Genomic DNA, 13,292 nt, shown 5'->3' on the forward strand with positions numbered 1-13,292 from the left:
GGCTGAAAGTATTCTCTGATTTTGTCAAAATTGCACGAGGCGAACCCTCCAGGAAAGGTACCGCCGCGCTTTCTGCACCCCGTTTACTTGATTCTTATGGGTGAATAGCATTGCGGTGTATCGTTTGGCGCGGCCGTACCTTTCGACAGTCATTCGCCGCGTGAAGTTTTGTGCAAGTACCCATTTGGGAACATTACAAACGCCGCGTAGTGTATCACATCCAGAGAATCTGACAAATATCAGAAGGCTGAAAGGTATCGAAAGGCTGAAATTGATGGGATGAAATGAATCCCAACCATACGATATGTTGTACCAACTATGTTGAGTGGTTGGATAGTGAATAATTGATAAAGAATAAAGAATAAAGAATAAAAGCAAAATGAACGATATTTTGGTTTTAGAACTTGTAACTCAAAATGTGCATGGCTTAAGGTGATTATACAATAAAGCCAGAAATCGGCCATTTTGTAAACCACGTGCTTTTCCAATATTTTTTTCAAGAGCACGAGATGAAAGAACCAAAACGCCTATGAGGCTGAAATAATGGTAGATCGATTGCTTAGTTATGCTGAACAAAAGATATTTTAGTTACTAGATAAAGATTGTCGCTGTCGTCGCTGTCCGGAACATCTTTTGCTGGCGAGGATAGGGGAGCTAAATGTCAAAGAAGGAAAATCCATACGATTTGACAGGTATGTACCACACATGTTTCGGACAGCAGAACAAAGGGAACCGAAGCGACAATCTTTATCTAGTAACTAAAATATCTTTTTGCTGAACAATCATAATTTGAGTTTCGGCACTGTACGAAAACTATTACGGTAGATTTGGGCTTTTGGAAATGTATGTAAATAAACGTGTGGTTAATTTGAAATTCACCACGGGCTTCATTCTATAATCATCTTAAATGCAACAACAGTGCCAATATTACATCAAACTAGTATTTTGCGAAAGCGGGCTGAATTTTGCTAAAATCTAGCTTTCAAATAGATATTTCATGATTTGAAATAGTTCGGTGAGCATGAAATGCTTAATATATGATGTAGCATGGAAAATAATACGAGAAATCCATAAACAGGGGCCGTTACCCACTTTACCCCGCCTATTCACTTTACCCCCGCTACCCCTACAGGTAAAGATAAGCCAGCAGCGCATTGAAGGTAGGGCATATGGGTACATTAGTTTAGTTGGTATAAATTAGTTGTGAGTGTGATTCATATATATATATATATATACCTTCCTATTATTGAATTAGTACAGTATAGCTGAGTTGGTTGAAGAAGAAAGTGGTGAACGATAGGAATAAATGTTACAAGTCAAATTTATTGTGAAAGTTAATATTATCGGTGAGAATACTCAAAACAAAAATGTTCATTGTGTGTCCTATTGAGAAGTGCTTCTCACAATTCACAACAGTAAATGATTACTTCATTCATTTAGAATCAACACATAAGCCTCCAGTTAATTTTACATTTAAATGTCCGTATCCAGAGTGTGTACAAATATTTTCTAAACTCTACACCTACAAACGACACGTGAAGAACCATCAGTTTGATAGGCCTACTGAAAATATTCAAAACAGAAACAGATGAAACAGTTGGGAAGCTGCCATGTGAATTGCAGCAGATGGACATGCATAAAGAGAACACATCGAATGATATAGACAACGATAGAAGTATAAACAAATTAGAAGCTAACATATTACATATTCGACAAGCGGCGGTTGAATTTACTTTGAAAATTCATGATAGATTAACCGGAAAAGATATCACAAATATCCAAACAATTTTGTATTTTTGCGGTTCAAAAACTTGAAATCCATATTGTACTTCAGAATCCACAGATTCAATGTGAAATCAATAAATATTTGAACGAAATTGAAAATCTATTCGAATTTATTAATACAGATTTCAAGTTTTTTGTTAACCTCAAGAATTTGGGTTATTCGAGCATTCTTCAATGTTAGCTTTAGAAGAAGACAAAATCACATTAGTTTCGTTTATTGAAGAACGTGAATCTTGCCCCGTGTAAAACCCTATTGAAGTGCGCTCTTTTTTTGAAACTGGAGATGTGGTTCCAAAAACTGTCGAAAATACGGCTCATTATGACCAATTGGCAAACAATGCACATTTTGTTAATGGACATATATGGGGTAACATTAAAACCAAGTATTGCGAGCAAAATTTAAAACAAAATATTAATTACATTTTACCAATATGGCTTTACGCCGATGAATTCGAGATAAATGATCCATTGAGTTCACATAATAAAACGGACTCTGTTTGCGGAATATATTATAGCTTTCCAACAGTTCCTGATGATTACAAATCTAAGTTATGTAATATTTTTGTCGCAGGTGTTATTCGTAAAGTGGCTATCAGTAATGTAGGCGTGAACAGTTTTATCAGTGAGCTTATTAAACCATTTAAAAGGCTCGAAGAGGAAGGTATTGTTATAAATCTTCAATCTGGCCAGGTAAAAATTCGTTTTGTTTTGAGTTTACTTCAAGGTGATAATCTTGGTGTACATACGTTATTATCTCTGTCATCCGGATTCAATGCGACTTACTACTGTCGATTTTGTCGAAGACATAAAACACAGATGCAGACTGATTTTGAGTCTCATGAAGATTTTGCTCGCAATAGACAAAATTATAGCTTGGACGTGAATACTAAAAAACATTCATTGACTGGGATTTCAGGCCCTTCAGCTTTTAATGATTTACCGTCTTTCCACGTCGTAGAGAATCTTTCTGTAGACCCCATGCACGATCTTTTCAGCACAGGAATTTGTAAATATGGTTTTGTGGCTGCTCTGTCTAATTTTATTTACGTTAAAAAATATTTCAATATATCTAAACTAAACATGCGTAAAATAGCTGTAAGCAGAATTTCATGTGATATTGCACTTCGTCGAATGCCTGATATTGAGGAAGGATATGATAAAAACGTAAATGTAAGTTGGTTAGTATACGATCAACTGCCGCAGAAATGAAAGCATTTTGTTTCAATTTTTCAATTATTGTAGGCCCCTTAGTACCAAACAATGATCCCGTATGGGAATATTGTACTGTATTAATCAATCTAATCGACTTGATACTTTCGAAGACATTCTCAGAAGAGGATTTATTACGAATGCAGAATCTTATCCAGCAGCATCATACTTTATACATAAATTTGTTTGGTGACACGTTGAAACCTAAACATCATTTCATAACGCACTACCCGAAAGTTATTCAAAAATGCGGGCCAGTTGAAAGGATGATGTGCTTTAGAAATGAAGCTAGGCACAAAGGATTGAAAGAATATGCTCATGCTATGTCTTCTCGCACCAATATTGCATATTCGCTTTGTATCAAAACGTGTTTACAATTCAGCAATTCATTATACAACAAGATGTTTTTCAAATTTGAAAACAATGATAATTTTCAGATACAAGATATACGTTCACGATTATATTTCAACAAAATTGCTGCTAACTGGCCATTTGATTTGAATGACGATATAAAACTTGCACATTCTGTTATTTTCAACGGAATTGAATTCAAAATTGAAAATTGTGTTGTACAAGTTGATAATTTGGACATAAGGCTTTACGAAATTGAAGAGTTTGCTTGTTGTAAGGATCAATTATACGCCGTATGTCGAATTTGGAAAGTTGGTAATTATATTGAACATTATTTGGCATATGAAGCGATAGAACGATGTGGTGATATGTGTGTGATTGAACTTAGTAGCATTAAAGGACCACCATTTAGTATTCATGAAGTGAATAACACTTTTGTATTCAGATTCAGAAAGAGTTTCTAATAAGTAGCTAAATGTTTTTTTTTTATTTAAAAAATATGGTAAAAACATCTTGAAGCATTGGAAATAATAGTGTATAAGTCCAATAAAACTAAATTTAATGAATAAACGCTTAAACCGAAATATATGTATTATTTATTTATTGACTGGTACAGACTATTTGTATAATTTTAGAGGGGGTTTTAATCAAACAACTGGTATTACTACGATAAAATAATCCGCACTAGCCGCGTTTCACCTGTTTGTCCGCGGAAATATCAAATCATTGAAATATCATGTAATTGAGTGTAGTGTAATTAAGAAATATATAAACACCTGCAAGGATGATTTCGATAATTTGAGTAAGTAAGTAATTTGAGTTCGACCATTTAGTAGTTTGTCAAAGACTCATTTCAGAAGTTAAATTTCAAAATGTGTTGCTCGATGGACTTTTAGTACGATGTTTTTTTCACAACTCTGCCCAACAGTTTGTTCGTTGTTCGAAATCCACTAGTTGTGGAGCTAAAGTGCTATAGCAGTAGCTTGATCGAAATTTTGTTATCATTTTGGATAAGCGCTACTAAAACTAGCGCTTTATTTCGGTAACTATTGGGTTGAAATGAGTTATAATATATGGACAAACTATATACTAAATCAAGACAAAATTTTCAAAACGACTTATCTGCTTTTGTAAACAAAGATTCAAACGACGATGTGACGAGTCTGATAGCTCTCCCACGCAAACCAACACCATCAACAGGTAGCGGAGTCCTTCCCTTACCTATTGAAGGTGTTGGTTTGCGTGGGTGTGCTATCAGATTCGTCAAATCGTCGTTTGAATCTTTGTTTACAAAAGCAGATAAGTCGTTTTGAAAATTTTGTCTTGAAATGATCAAACCCATAATTACTTCGAAATCATCTCCGAACACCTGTATATTTCATTAGTTACAACCTAGGGTTTCAAAAAGCGCATCTTATGAAAGTATTATGAACATAATTAATTTCATAATGCATATTTATAATTTTTAGCCAGCACTTTCAAAATTCATAAAGCTGCATTATGATTTGAGTCATTTGTGGTTTTATTTGATTTAATAAATTCATAAGGCGCCGATATGATTCTTAGATACCACTTTGGAAATTCATAATGCAACATTATGGATTAATTAATCTGTCGTACATTGTATTCATCATGTGTCATTGCATTTCCATATATATTTGCATTATGAAAATGTTACGGGATGAAATGATGATAAAATTTTGTTTCATAATGATCCCTTTTGAATATCAATGTTAGAACTTGTGGCAAATATTCAAAAGGCGGATCTATGAATATCGTATGTTCATTTGCCTGAGTGTGGGAAATTGGGTTTCTCTAATCGGTTGGATTAGAGCTTGTATTGCAGCTTTCTATGGTTCATCACAAGGCTTCAAAATCTGTAGTATTCCAACTTTCAATTATGAAAAATCTCGTGTTGACGTATTTATTATAGAACCTTTTTGTAGATTGAATAAATAATGTTCAGGAGTGCTCTGCATGTACATCAGATGAGTTCGTTCTAAGAAGTATCCAAATAGGAAACGAGACGCGTATTTGTTGTACAGTAACATACAACAGCCCTGTCCAACAACAGCAACAACAAGCCGCCACACGCCAAACTTGTGGACAAGGTCAACGTCCGGAGCGTCCGGCATCAGCGTCATCGCCGCTGTTGGTGGGTGACTTCGAAAACATTGTTTACGTGTGCGAATTCTCACACAAACCGTCGCCGCGCCGTAGTCGTTGTCCCGGTAATCGTCTCTCGTGGCCGCATTGTTTGTTTGTTTTTTTTTTTCTCTCTGTGTATCACCATGATAAGTAAACGTCGCAATCCTCGAGTAGTGGTTCCCTTCGTGTCCGATCGTGTGATTTTTTTGTGCCAAATCCGACTGGAAAAAAAGAATTAAACACCATAAAATGAAAATCTGCCAATGTCATCTCGTGCCAATTTGGGAACGCGCAGATAAAGAAATGTGCAAACAACCGGACGCGCACATGCGAAGTGTTTTGTCAACAAAAATAGGTTCTGGTTTGGAATTCCATACGGCGGAGATTGTTATTGAGTTGGTAGCGAAACTGATTGAGAGGTGATTCAGTGGGAATGTTTTTCCGAAACGTGTGAATTGGATAGAAGAGAAGTATTGGAGCGAGAATTGAAAATTTGTTATAGAAAACGATCTCCAAGTGGGTCATGCGAAGCCTACTGGGTTTGAGTCATCGAATATTTTAAAATACCGTTGGACCTCCATGTGTCGCTCAGTTCATTCAGTTTGGCGCTCCTTGAAGCCGTTACTATCTTTAAACAATTTCTTCTTAGTTCAATGGTAAATTAACCGTTAAATTATCTTTTATTGAGTTTCTATTTGACATATATTTGAGTAGGAGTTCCGCGGATGAAATTTAAATTCGGAATGAGCGGTCAAAGTATATAGGGGAACTGTTCCATTTTCCATCTCACTGAACATATATTCATCTCATCGCAAAACAAATAAATACAGCACCAATCTCGTCGCTTGTTTTTGCTAACATGCGTGCTCAGTGGCGTAGCCAGAAAATTGGTCTGGGGGGGGTTTCCTGAACATTTTTTTTTTTCGAAAAAAAAATTTTCTTCTACAAATGATGTCTCTGGGGGGGGGTTTATGCCCAAAACCACCCCCCTGGCTACGCCACTGTGCGTGCTCACTGCTGAAAAAAGCCCAAAAATATCAAACAAATCAAATTCCTTTTCATTGCTGAGTTTTTGATGTGATGAAAATGGGAGCTATGTGATGAAGTGCCGAGCAGTTCCCCTGTACATGAAGTATTTATGGAAACTAGAACTAATTCTACGTTGAATGGTTCATTTGATGTTAAGTTTCAGTTCAATCAAAGTTGATTGCCCATATTCCAGGTATTGGACCACTCGACTTGAACATTAATTTACAAAGTTCTGCAAACGCAGCCAACTTCCACACGGTGTCAGGCCAGACCGAAAGTCAGTAGGCCGAATGGTCATTAGTTAGTTAGTAAAAAATGAGAAGTTCTACCGTACCCCTTCATCCTTCTTGCATCTTCCATCTTCTATGTCTTCTTCATCAAAAGCATCAAAATGAACATTATACAAAATATGACCGACTGTGTTCTTTGTTCACGCGGCTCCAGAGTTTCTTTTTAAAAAGTATCAGATGCTTTCTTTCAAGAGGCTTGGAAGCCTACTTTCAAGAAGCTTGGAAACGTCCTTTCCAGATGCACGGAAACCTCCTTTTAAGATACTGGGAAGCCTTCTTTCAAGAGGCTGGGAAGCCTCCTTTTAAGAGGCTCGGAAACATCTTTTCAAGTGGCTCGAAAGCCTCCTTTCAAGAGGCTCGAAAGCCTTCTTTCAGATGCTCGGAAACCTATTTTCAAGAGGCTCTGAAGCCTCCTTTCAAGAGGCTCGGAAGCCTCCTTTCAAGAGGCTCGGAAGCCTCCTTTCAAGAGGCTCGGAAGCCTCCTTTCAAGAGGCTCGGAAGCCTCCTTTCAAGAGGCTCGGAAGCCTCCTTTCAAGAAGCTCGGAAGCCTACTTTCAAGAAGCTTGGAAACGTCCTTTCCAGATGCACGGAAACCTCCTTTTAAGAGACTGGGAAGCCTTCTTTCAAGAGGCTGGGAAGCCTCCTTTTAAGAGGCTCGGAAACCTATTTTCAAGAGGCATGAAAGCCTCCTTTCAAGAGGCTCGGAAGCCTCCTTTCAAGAGGCTCGGAAGCCTCCTTTCAAGAGGCCTCAGGCCTCCTTCAAGAGGCTCAGAGCCTCCTTTCAAGAGGCTCAGAAGCCTCCTTCAAGAAGCTCAGAGCCTCCTTTCAAGAGCTCAGGCCTCCTTTCAAGAGGCTCCAGGCCTCCTTTCAAGAGGCTCAGGCCTCCTTTCAAGAGGCTCAGGCCTCCTTTCAAGAGGCTCAGGCCTCCTTTCAAGAGGCTCAGAAGCCTCCTTTCAAGAGGCTCAGAAGCCTCCTTTGAAGAGAGCTCAGAGTCTCCTTTCAAGAGGCTCAGAGTCTCCTTTCAAGAGGCTCGGAAGTCTCCCTTCAAGAGGCCTCAAGTCTCCTTTCAAGAGGCCTCAAGCCTCCTTCAAGAGGCTCAGGCCTCCTTTCAAGAGGCTCAGAAGCCTCCTTTCAAGAGGCTCAGGCCTCCTTTCAAGAGCTCCAGGAAGCCTCCTTTCAAGAGGCTCAGAAGCCTCCTTTCAAGAGGCTCAGAAGCCTCCTTTCAAGAGGCTCAGAAGCCTCCTTTCAAGAGGCTCAGGAAGCCTCCTTTCAAGAGGCTCAGAGCCTCCTTTTAAGAGGCCTCAGAGCCTCCTATCAAGAGGCTCAGAAGCCTTTTTCAAGAGGCCTGGAAGCCTTTTTCAAGAGGCTCAGAAGCCTCCTTTCAAGAGGTCTGGAAGACTCCTTTCAAGAGGCTCAGGAGCCTCCTTTCAAAAGGCTCAGGAGCCTCCTTTCAAGAAACTCAGGAGCCTCCTTTCAAGAGGCTCAGGCCTCCTTTCAAGAGGCTCAGGAAGCCTCCTTTCAAGAGGCTCAGAGTCTCCTTTCAAGAGGCTCAGGCCTCCTTTCAAGAGGCTCAGAAGCCTCCTTTCAAGAGGCTCAGGCCTCCTTTCAAGAGCTCAGAAGCCTCCTTTCAAGAGGCTCAGGCCTCCTTTCAAGAGGCTCAGAAGCCTCCTTTCAAGAGGCTCAGAGCCTCCTTTCAAGAGGCTCAGAAGCCTCCTTTCAAGAGGCTCAGAAGCCTCCTTTCAAGAGGCTCAGGCCTCCTTTCAAGAGAGCTCAGAGCCTCCTTTCAAGAGGCTCAGGCCTCCTTTCAAGAGGCTCAGAAGCCTCCTTTCAAGAGGCCTCAGGAAGCCTCCTTTCAAGAGAGCTCAAGCCTCCTTTCAAGAGGCTCAGAAGCCTCCTTTCAAGAGGCTCAGAAGCCTCCTTTCAAGAGGCTCAGAGCCTCCTTCAAGAGGCCTCAGAGCCTCCTTCAAGAGGCCTGGAAGCCTCCTTTCAAGAGGCTCAGAAGCCTCCTTTCAAGAGAGGCTCAGGAAGCCTCCTTTCAGAGGCCTCAGGCCTCCTTTCAAGAGGCTCAGGCCTCCTTTCAAGAGGCCTCAGGAAGCCTCCTTTCAAGAGGCTCAGGAAGCCTCCTTTCAAGAGGCTCAGAGCCTCCTTTCAAGAGGCTCAGAAGCCTCCTTTCAAGAGGCTCAGAAGCCTCCTTTCAAGAGCTCAGAAGCCTCCTGTCAAGAGGCTCGGAAGCCTCCTGTCAAGAGGCTCGGATTCCTCCTGTCAAGAGGCTCGGAAGCCTCCTTTCAAGAGGCTCAGAAGCCTTCTTTCAAGAGGCTCAGAAGCCTCCTTTCAAAAGGCTCAGAAGCCTCCTTTCAAGAAGCTCAAAAGCCTCCTTTCAAGAAGCTCAAAAGCCTCATTTCAAACGGCTCTGAAGCCTTTTTCCAAGAGGCTCGAAAGCCTGCTTCCAAGAGGCTCAGGCCTCGGAAGCCTCCTTTAAAGAGGCTCAGAGCCTCCTTTCAAGAGGCCTCAAGCCTTCTTCCAAGAGGCCTCAAGCCTGCTTCCAAGAGGCTCAGAAGCCTCCTTTCAAGAGGCTCAGAAGCCTCCTTTCAAGAGGCTTGAAGCCTCCTTTCAAGAGGCTTGAAGCCTCCTTTCAAGAGGCTCGAAGCCTCCTTTCAAGAGAGCTCAAGCCTCCTTCCAAGAGGCTCAAGCCTCCTTCTAAGAGGCTCGGAAGCCTCCTTCCAAGAGGCTCGGAAGCCTCCTTCCAAGAGGCTCGGAAGCCTCCTTCCAAGAGGCTCGGAAGCCTCCTTCCAAGAGGCTCGGAAGCCTCCTTCCAAGAGGCTCGGAAGCCTCCTTCCAAGAGGTTCGGAAGCCTCCTTCCAAGCCTCCTTCACAGGCCAAATTAGGATCCATTTGTTCAATTATTTCTCGAGTTATGCAGAAATTAGTGTTTTAATTGTATAGGAGCCCCCTTCTATACCAGGGAGGGGTCTCAAATCATCATATAAACATTTCTTGTCTTCAAAAACCTCTACAGGCCAAATTTAATTTCATTTGCTTGATTATCTTCCGAGTGATGTACAAATTTGTGTTTCATTTGTATGGAAGTCATCCTTTCTGGAGCGGGGAGAGGTATTAACAACCTTACCCGGCCCAAAAACCCCTGCAGAAGGTCGAACAAGTCGTTTGGCCAAACGCCGTTTGGAAAAAAAGGATCACTGGAAATAGTGAGAAATGAGAAATGATGAGTAAGAAGTGAGAAGTGAGATGTCTCACTATTCGCTATTCAGTCGATTGGGCCAAACAACTTATTCAGCCGATTAACCTGTTTGGCCAAATGACCTATTCAGCCAGGAGACTTATTCGGCCAAATGACCCATTCGGTCAAATTACCCATTCGGCCAAATGACCTATTAGGCAAAATGACCTATTCAGCGAAATGACCCATCCGGCCAAATGGCTTACGCCCAGATGGGATTCGGTCTAATGATTTGTTCAGCTAAGTAGCATACGGCCAATTGACGTTCGGCCATTAAAGGAAGGTCTAAAGGACCATACACATATCACGTAAGCACTTATGGGGAAGGGAGGTCTGTCGTTTCTTACGCATACGAAAATAATAAAAAAAAAATAGGAAAACGAGGAAATTCCCAAAGGAGTTTCTAGATAAGTTCGTGGAGGAAATTCTAAAAGAATTTTCTGAAAGAATTATCTGAGCATTTGCTCATGGTATTTTCTGATGTTTCTCTTTCTGGAGGAAGGAAATTTTGAAGGAAATACTAGAATTCCTTCTTTGCAGGAATTATTCGAAAGAATCCCTGGAGGACGTGCTGAAGGATTTGTTGGAGGTATGTCCGAAAGAATTCTTGGAGAAATTTAGAAATATCAGTAATTCCTTCAGGAGTTTCTTTGTTAATTTCTTCAGAAATTAAATTAGAAATTCGTTCTGAAAACTCTAGAACTTCATGCTAGAGGTTTTGAAGGAGTTCCTGGAAGAAATTTCGGAAGAATTACTGGAGTAATTTTCGAAGGAATGAAACTTCCGATGGAAAGTACATTCTTGAAGGAATGTCCGAGGGAATGCGTGGAGGTAGTTCCGAAGCATTTTCCGAACAAATCCCTTAAAGATTTTTGGACAGAATTTCTAAATGGATTCTTGTTTACAAATGCTTGGTATTGTTATGCTATGGCTGCAATTAAATGCGAGCTGCAAATAATCAAAACCATGTTCCGAAGTGGAAAATCCGGTCGTAGTCCATCAAAAGTTTAGCAAATTCCCGGAGAACAATTGCTGTGATGACTATTTCGTGAAAGAAGGTTTGTTATCAGTGGCAAAATGCGCGTCCACTTCTAAACAAGCAACGATGTTAAACTCGTGACTTTTTGCTGAAATGCTTATGGACTTGAATCAACCGCACTTTTGTAAGATGCGAACCGAAATGTGCTTCACTCCGATTCAAGCGTTAAATTTTAACTACAAGACCAAAAACAGTTGCTGCAAGCGACCAATTTCAGGGAAAGCGGTCGAATTCGCATGTTTCACTATCCAACAGATGATCAGAGTACCGAAACAAAGCGAACAATCCGTCACGGCAGCGAAGAATGACAGCCGCAACGGAAAAGTCAGTAGCCCTGCCACCTGTTGTCAGACGCAAACCTGACCTCCATTACTTTCTTTGCCAGTTTGCGAAGTAACAACATGCACGATAAATCACCAACTAACAAACATGGCTTGCGGCGGCGACGTGCCTAAATTTGTCTTGGCATGCGACTAGTGTCCAGCTGTCGCAGTACCTCCACTGCCAAGAGCTGCTGGCAAGAGGTGTATCCACTTTTCTGACAGCCAGCATGCATAAAAAACGATGTGCTGAATCTGTCAGGAGAGCTTGATGATTGGAATAACAACAACGATGCAAACTGTGCTGCCCAAAAGCGGTGCAGGTTCGTACAAGGTAAGAGGGAAAAAAGTAAATCAAAGTCACGCGTGTCAACTTAGTCCACTTTTAGACTTACCGAGAAAAGCCGGTTTACCTTGACAGAGTAACCTTGTTGTTCAGTTCAATGGCATCTGCATCATCGCTGCCATGCAACGCCATCATCCATTTCAGGCTCTCGTCGGCGCTCTTTTCTCCAGCATTACGCAACGACGGAAAGGTGAGCGTGAATTGGAATGAAACTATAATCGATAGGAGATATGAGCAGGTGGATGGATGGAGCCGGGCGAACTGTAGTCAAACCGCAACGATAAAGTTGACTTAGATTGATTTGAATAACAAGTTATGGAAGGTGATGGGTCTGATAATTCATTCTGCTAATGGCGGCGCATATAAATTCATAAAAATTCGAATTCCTGTAAAATCAGCTTTATTTGAAGACTTGTTTTATTGTTGCTATTCCTTGAGAGATGAGAACAGGAACAATATTTATAGAACTGCTCGAAAAAAATATAAAGGATTTAAAAAAAAAAGCATCTATAACGATACGGTTGAGTTGTTTGATTTCCGGATACAAATTGGTTCAAAACATGATCACGAAAGGATCGTCTTTAGCTTCAAGAATCAGTTTTAACCCTATGAGAATTTCAAGAATAATGGTTGTATAGTATCGCTTCCTAATGATTACCTGCATTAACAAATTCTCCTGAAGTCGTTGTGATTCTGTCGCCATCTCATTTAATTATACACCTATTTATATGCATAATCTGATCCGCACTGAATGATGACCATATCGTGACTCTTGGAAGTGCATAATTGATAGTTCCAAGGTATTACTTTCAAGCTGTATAAACTCTGCATTCTCTTCCTCTCCCCGAGCACGATTTATCAATATCAATTTCTCAGCACGCTTATGAAGCCGCACCCTTCGTCAACATCCATCACCCGCAGGGCTTGCAACTTACCCGGCCAGAACCACCATCCGTCCCCATCACCGCATCCTGAACGTCAACCGACCAGCCAGCGCCACACTACTGACTGAAAACCGATGTAATTAACCTTCCCTTTCAAGGCGACGACCACCACGTAGCCTCCGTTGTAACCTTAACGCCGTTAACAATCAAGCCGCACCTTGCTGGCCAGCGCCGCCACTTCTTCTGACTGTTTCAGTGTTGCGGAGCTAGCCGCTAGCCAGATATCAAGTAGACGCGCGTCTTGTTTGCATATCTAATGGAATAATTAGCACCAATTTGTACCCAGACTCGGGAACCATCGGCACCCCGATTCACCGCCGCCGTACCCAACACTTATTATTATCAATGTCGGTGAGCTCTCTTTCGTTTACTTGAAGATAAAAAGTGGAGAGTAATCACCCCAATGGTAGAATTTTTTTCTATGTGATGCAGCATAGTATTGTTACTCGTCTTGCATAATAGGTTCTTGATATATTATTTTAGAGTAATTTAAAAATTGGACGAGGATGGGTCGTTTGGCCAAACGGGTCATCCGGCCGAATAGGTCATATGGCAAAACAGGTTGAATAAGACATTTGGCTAAAAAGGTCATT

The 13,292-nt window shown here is 40.9% G+C and overlaps 1 protein-coding gene across 4 annotated transcripts in view; it reads left to right on the forward strand.

Annotated features, from left to right (window-relative positions):
- LOC134208960 (LON peptidase N-terminal domain and RING finger protein 1) overlaps positions 1-13,292 on the forward strand; it is a 240,212-nt gene that overhangs the window by 180,310 nt on the left and 46,610 nt on the right. The window lies entirely within an intron of this gene.

The sequence above is a fragment of the Armigeres subalbatus genome, chromosome 2 (assembly GCF_024139115.2).
Source record: "Armigeres subalbatus isolate Guangzhou_Male chromosome 2, GZ_Asu_2, whole genome shotgun sequence".
Taxonomy (NCBI): Eukaryota; Metazoa; Arthropoda; class Insecta; order Diptera; family Culicidae; genus Armigeres; species Armigeres subalbatus.